The sequence below is a fragment of the Aethalodelphis obliquidens genome, unplaced genomic scaffold, assembly GCF_003676395.1.
Source record: "Aethalodelphis obliquidens isolate GAN/ISIS:26980383/991018 unplaced genomic scaffold, ASM367639v1 scaffold26, whole genome shotgun sequence".
NCBI classification, from domain to species: domain Eukaryota; kingdom Metazoa; phylum Chordata; class Mammalia; order Artiodactyla; family Delphinidae; genus Aethalodelphis; species Aethalodelphis obliquidens.
Genome location: NW_020837970.1, coordinates 16,418,004 through 16,425,236, shown reverse-complemented (window position 1 = coordinate 16,425,236; position 7,233 = coordinate 16,418,004). Strand labels below are relative to the sequence as shown.

At 47.2% G+C, this 7,233-nt stretch overlaps 1 long non-coding RNA gene across 1 annotated transcript; it reads right to left on the bottom strand.

The window, feature by feature from the left end:
* Positions 1-1,077: 1,077 nt before the first annotated feature.
* Positions 1,078-6,176, bottom strand: LOC113629328 (uncharacterized). The gene is made up of 3 exons (XR_003436498.1): positions 5,862-6,176; positions 4,769-4,876; positions 1,078-2,969 (listed from the first exon to the last, which is right to left on the bottom strand). It is a non-coding gene; the product is annotated as an uncharacterized LOC113629328 (long non-coding RNA).
* Positions 6,177-7,233: the final 1,057 nt, after the last annotated feature.

Below are 7,233 nucleotides of genomic sequence, written 5' to 3'. Positions count from 1 at the left end.
CATACAGGTGAAAGCAGGTTAAAATCTGACCAAGGTTACTGAGGGTCTACTCTAGGCTAGAAAGTGGATAGAAATGATTTCAGTCTATATATCCTAAACTAGCTCTTGAAGGCCATTATTCCACTTTATAGTGGAAGACACTGAGGATCAGAAAGAGTAATTTATTCAAATCCACAGAGGTAGGAAGTTGAGAATATGGGATTTGAACCCAAGTCTATTAGAATCAAAAGTACATGATTGTTCTACAAACAATAAATGCTGGAGAGGGTGTGGAGAAAAGGGAACCCTCTTGCACTGTTGGTGGGAATGTAAATTGGTACAGCCACTATGGAGAACAGTATGGAGGTTCCTTAACAAACTAAAAATAGAACTACCATACGACCCAGCAATCCCACTACTGGGCATACACCCTAAGAAAAACCGTAATTCAAAAAGAGTCATGTAGCACAATGTTCATTGCAGCACTATTTACAATAGCCAGGACATGGAAGCAACCTAAGTGTCCATCAACAGATGAATGGATAAAGAAGATGTGGCACATATATACAGTGGAATATTACTCAGCCATAGAAAGAAACGAAATTGAGTTATTGGTAGTGAGGTGGATGGAGCTAGAGTCTGTCATACAGAGTGAAGTAAGTCAGAAAGAGAAAAACAAATACCGTATGCTAACACATATATATGGAATCTAAAAAAAAAAAAAAAGAAAAGGTTCTGAAGAACCTAAGGGCAGGACAGGAATAAAGACATAGACGTAGAGAATGGACTTGAGGACACAGGGAGGGGGAAGTGTAAGCTGGGACGAAGTGAGAGAGTGGCATGGACATATATACACTACCAAATGTAAAATAAATAGCTAGTGGGAAACAGCTGCATGGCACAGGGAGATCAGCTCCGTGCTTTGCGACCACCGAGAGGGGTGGGATAAGGAGGGTGGGAGGGAGATGCAAGAGGGAGGGGATATGAGGATATACGTATGCATATAGCTGATTCACTTTGTTATACAGCAGAAACTAACACAGCACTGTAAAGCAATTATACTCCAATAAAGACATTAAAAAAAAAAGAGTACTTGATTGTTCCATTAACTCATCATGGGTTGTGTGTGTGTGTGGGTGTGTGTGTGTGTGTAGAGAGAGAGAGAGAGAAGGAGGGGGAGGGGGAGGGGGGAGAAAGAGAGGGTTTGAAAGAACAAGGGTGAGTTCTACACTCTTACCATCCCTGATGGTGGGAGAGATGGTGCTAAAAGGCTGATCATACAGTTATTAGTATCACCATCTTCTAGCATCTGCCCCTGATTTCATTGACCAGCTTCCCAGAACAGGTCAGCTCTCCTATTATGTGCCCCCTCAGGGTACTCTATATTTTCTTTCACAGCATTATCACAGTAGTGATTCAGTTACCCATGTAATTATTTCTTCAATACATCTGTTCTTCACTAGACTGTCAGCCTCTTGAAGGCGGGGACTGTGTCTATCTTGGTCACCACTATATCATCTTGCACCCAGCACAGGGCCTACATAGAGTGTGTGCTCATAGTATTAGTTAAATGGATGGATGGATGGGTGGATGGATGGATGGATGCTTGAATGTTTGGATGGCCAGATGAATCTTAGCTCACTGGAGACCTGAGATGTGCAACACCCAGAACCCTAAGCCTGGGCTCCTGGCTGAAAGTCCCAGCAGACCAAGACTATATCTCTGTCCCCAAACTCTGCCTGTGTGGTGAGTCACCCTGTTTCTGAAAACCACATGCTTCTTTCCACAACGAGGCTGCCCAGAGGGGCCCCTAGGCCTCAAAGAGTGTCAGGAAAACTCTGCTCACACACACAATTACTGCCAGCCCCTTATCGCTGCTGCTTCTTTGATGTTCTCTTTGTGAGTCAGAGCAGCTCTTGCCTCAATGCTGTTCCTGTTTCAGCAGCACTCTGACATTTTTAAAAGAAAAAAGTCGGAAGTGACAGGCTCTGTCTTCGGGCTAAGACTGCAGACAGTCCTTCGATTTGATTTGATTATAAAGGGACTTGGGGTTGAAAGCAACAAGGATGACAGAGAGAAGATGGGTGGACCCTCCCACCTATGGCAAAATGAAGGGAAATGCTCCAGGCCTTTGGGAGAAACCGTCCCCAAGTTCTCCTCTTCTCCAGCAGATCTACTGTACATGCCCTCCTTCCAGTCAGACGAGGGTCTGGCGTTTCTTGATACACCTTGAACTCTCTTACTTCCTTTCTTACCTACATGTTTCCTCCTGCCAAGAATGCCACCCCATCTCCCATCTCTACCACTTGCATGTCCAAATACTGTGCAGCCCCCTAGGCGGCACTCAGTTGCTCCTTTCTCCTCTAAGCCTCTTCTGATCACTACAGCCCCATCTCCTGACCGGCCTGCTCTCTGATCTCTGGTCACATTCACTTCCCATGCGGCAATTACTCAAGTTACTGTCTAATGATCATGTGCATTTTGCAACGTTCTGCTGCAGTTTAAAGGAAAAAAGTTGTGATATCTCGGGGACAATGGCATTTGTGGAGCCCAAAAAAAGAAGCTGGAATCCAACTCAGCTATTTTCTTCTTATCTGATCTCAGAGCAGTTATTACTTCCGTTTGTTCATCCCTGAAATTGGGTTTCTTTTGGATAGTTTTGAATATGAAATAAGATCATGGTCATAAACATGCTTTGTGACTGTACGTGGTTCAGGATGGGCAGCGCCACCATCATCTTCATTCTCCCCATCGTTTCCAGCCTCGTCACCATCAGCAGCATCACTGCAGCGCTATTTCACACGTGTTATCTTCCAAACCGGACAGTGAGTCTCTCATGGTTAGGGATCCCCCTTCCTACACCTAGTACACGGTTGGTATCCAGTGAGTTTCTTAATCAACTGATAAACTCAGAGGGAAAGAAGTCAAAGAGAGAATGCTGTATATGATGAGGATGTCTTTCAGAGATGCTGTTGTCTTCCTTCCTCTGTCTGAAAAAGAACAGATGGAAAGCAAGGGCATTATGAAAGTCAGATGCGTCCCTGCCTAACGAGGAAGGTCTTGGACATTTTTGCCATAGTCCCTGACTGCTACTCTCTAACTTATAGTCTCCTCCGGTCTTCAAGAGTCCTGAGAAAGGCGGTGGGGAAGCATAAGTGCATTAGCATCCCATTCTACAGTCAAGCAAAGTGAGGCTCAGTAAGGCCAAGGGTCTCACTCACTCCATGGTCAAGCAGTGAGTCATCAGTAAAACCCGGCCCCTGGAGCAGTCTCCTAACCTTGGCCTTGGATCTTTTCAGGGGGACCCTCATTCCACTGAAAGAGGATTTTCTACCATTAATGGAGGGAGAGATTTTATAAGTGTTATTGTTCCTCATGGTGTCCTTGCAAGGACCCACCAGCATCCCCATTTTATGCATGACGAGACTGAGACTCTGAGAAGTGAGATGACCTGCCTAAGGTCAGAGAGAGGAGGTGGGGCCACGCTCTCATTTCCCAATACCCACTGAGCACACTCTAGGCCTCTGGGCTGAGCCTCCTGCCTGGGTGCGAATCTGTCCCCGTGTTCTCTGGTTCCCCCCACTCACAGGAAGTTCAGGTCAACCACATCCTGCCACGTCCTTGCAGACGAGATAATGATTCTCACCACCACCATTCTCTGTACCACCACAGCCCAGCCCAGCCCAGAGAAGGCACACAGTCTCCCTCAACTCTGTTGACATCCACTGAACGTCAGGGTTAGAAGAGGCCAAGTTCTCTGCTCCTTGGGGTGTCCTCCTCCAGAGTCGTCTGGGGCACGTGTTAATAGCCCAGAGTCCCCAAGCCATCTCCAGAATTTGAGACAATGGAGCCAAAGTAGTGGCCTGGGAATCTGCATTCTTAACAAGCACCCTGCATCCTTCAATGAGTGCTGAAGTTTGGGAAACCACTAGTCCAGCCCTCTCATTTTAAGAGAGACGAACTGAAGTCTGGAGAGGAGACCTGACTTTGCCCTCCCAGCCCAGCAGCACAGAACCGGTTGCCTCTTTGTCGTGCCTGTTGAATTCCTTAAAAGGGACCACTGAATGCTATTGAATTCGCACTTCCCCATTAGGGAAGCAGGTTGGAAAAGCTAATTAAGCCAGCTTGGGATCTAATACATCCAGCTCCACATAAGCAAAAGGCACGAAACTTTCGTGGAGGGAGAGAAAGACTTTTGGAGACCCTCCAGAAGAACTCCTTGCGCTCAAGGCTGAATCCAACAGTAGACAATTTGGAAGGCGCCTTCTTGGAGTGATCTGGAACTGGCCTCCGGTCCGAAAGTATTAACACGTTAGCCCAGAAGCGGGCACACTGCAGGTCAAACCTGGCCCGCTGCCTGTTTTTGCGAAGTTTTGTTGGAACATAGCCACCCCCATTTGTTTATGTGTTGCTTATGGCTTGCTTGGCTTTTGTGTTAAAATGGCAGAGTAAAACCTAAAATATTTACTATCTGGCCCTTTACAGCAAGAGTTTGCCAACCCCTGTCTCGGCACATCACCCAGCAAAGCTTCCTTCCCTTCGCTGGTCCAGCAGGTCTCTGGTTCTCCCACTCCTGCATCGCCAGCACCTAGCAGCATGGCGCTTGGCATAGCGCAGGTGCTAGAAAATAATTGTTGAATGAATGAACCATCACAATAAGCTATTTGACTTCCCATTATACAAATGAGAAAATCACAGCTTTCAGAAGAGGTTAAGTATATAGTCTAAGTTCTCAGAGGTAGAAAGTGCTAGGATTAGACTCTGTCTTGATCCAGAGCACAGTACTTACCCCTCTATACTTGAAGCAGGGGTCAGGTAGAATCTTGCCAGAAATCTTGCCAGAAATGGGGTCAAGCGTCGATCTTTTGGAAGAAGGGGCTGGAGAGGTGGGAAGGCCCTAGGAAGGAATAAAGAATCATTAGAAGGGATAAGAAGACCCTGCGGCTGCCGCTGGGAAAATGGCTTCCTAGACATTATATGAATGAAGCTAATTCAGACTAGAGTGTTAGCTGCTTTCTGGACCTGCTGTCTTCTTAGCTGAGGGTGAGTCATGGAGCTCTTTCACCTGTAGGCAAAGGAGGAGGGCTCTTCACGGAGTGCAAAGAGGAGATAGAAGGGCATCAAGCATGCTTACCAGAATACAATTCAAAATTAGCCAGGTTCTGATCTGAGTGGTGGTGGGTCCCTGGTGGCATTCATAGAGAGCCCTGATGGCCACTTGGCAGTGTGGGTCTGTGGTGGACATGCCCACCACAGGAAGAGCCTGGGCCCAGTGACTACGAAGTCTCTCCCAACTCTGAGGGGCTCACCCTAATGATATGGCTTGAGTCAGCCATGACACTCCCCCTTCCAGCTCATGGGGAGCCATTAAACGTACAGAACAAACTCTCTTGAACCTGATGAGAGCTGGCTTGATGAGGGTCACTTGACCCAACAGGTCATAGAAAGTGGGCAATCCCTTGGGTTCCCTGATTTGAACCCTTTGTTATCTTTCCCCAAAAAACCACGCCCACAAAGTAGTGTGGACAATTTATAGCCTCTGTTTCCTTAAGGTAGACTGAGAACATAAAACTGAATGCCAAAGATTCAATTTTACAGGGTTTTTTTTCCCCTCTAACCTTTACAGTTATATCACTTACACAATTAATTCACCAGGAAGTTGTTGCGTTATCACATGCATTGATTCCCTCCCAAGCATTCAACTTAGCTTATGATGAAACGACTCTGTTTTTACGCCTTCATATTTCATTGCATTACGGAATAATAATTGAACTATTTAATTAAAGTGATAGGAACAGGTTGAGAACAAACACAAATAACTCTTGATAAGCCTATACAACTCAACTGATTGGAACCGACGTGCGGGGGAAATTGGAGAGTACCTGCTAGCTTCAAGGGTTTGGTGTGTCCTGGGCACAGGCGCCGTGCTTGCTGCGGGGCATGGAGAGCCTCCAGTAATCTGGCAAGGTGGTTAGTTGGAGATTGTTTAAGAGGGTTCTGCTAATTAACCACAGGTGCCGCAGCCCTTTGTCATGTGCCGAGCACTGTCCTGGGTAAGCCTCATGACCCTCTGAGGCGGGCAGAGAAAACGTTCACCTAGGCAAAATGAGGGTCAGGGATGTGAAGTGACTTTCTCAAGGACAAAGGCACAGGGATTCTCTCCTTTGTGTCTGTACTTCTGGAGCCCAGCACAGAGCGGACACCTGAAAAAAAAAAAAAGAAGTCCATAATTTATGGGACAGAAGTAAGAGAGCTGGGCCCAATCCAGGGAGATGTGCTTTGTAATCCCCAGTTCCTCCAGCTCATGTGTGGAATGAACTGTGTGTGAAAATATAAAGCACGTGTGAAATGCACACTCTATGCTGAGCTCCATGCCTGGCTCGGGTACAAGAGATAGAGCCTATTCTCATCTGTTTAGGGCCTTGTGCTCCCTAATTCTTATTCCTCTCTCCACCTTTCCCCTAGGGGAAAAAAACCCCCTAAATCCTTCTGTCTCCTTTGGTGTTACTGTTAAATGCTTCTGCAAAGTGGCCTGGGAAGAAACAACTGAGAGATTGGGGAGTATGTCAAAGCTCCTCCAGGCTCAGCTGAGTGCCCCCCACCTGGCTCACCTTCACCCCTTCACTTTGACCTCATCTCTTACTTCCAACTCCAAGACTTTCCGCACGTATGCAAAACATCCTGGCCTGTCTCCCCACCAGCTCTAGGGGAAACCCTAAACCTCAAAATGAAAATAAGGGGCCCATTTGCCTCCGGGGAAATTAGACACAAACAAGCCTGGGGTGAACCGCTGGGCCAGAGCTGTTTCTCCAGATTAGTCATGGTTACCCACTCACGAATGCCTCTGCCACTGGCTACCCCTACAACCCCAGCTCATCTGGAAGGCTGGCCTGGTCACCAGCAAGGCCAGGTGAGCAGGGGGTGAAGAGGGGAAGGTGGGGGGGGGCATGGCTGAGGAAACCACTCCGCCCTTCCACCTGGATGGGGCTTCTCTTTTCTTCTTTCATTCTTTTGCCAAACTGCCTGAGAAACTGCTTGTCAGCAACTCCACTCCCTTCCTGCCAGCGCTACTAGGAGATCTTTACACGCTTAATAGAAGGGGGACGGTGGCCTCAGCCCCCGTCTTCACTCTCTCGGGGAAGTCAGCATTGTTCCTGTGGTTTATTTCTCAGCAAACATTTATTTTTTTTGACAGGTACGCGTTAGCCATGGCGCTGATGCTTAGTAAGGTGAAGACATCCAGTAATCACTAGA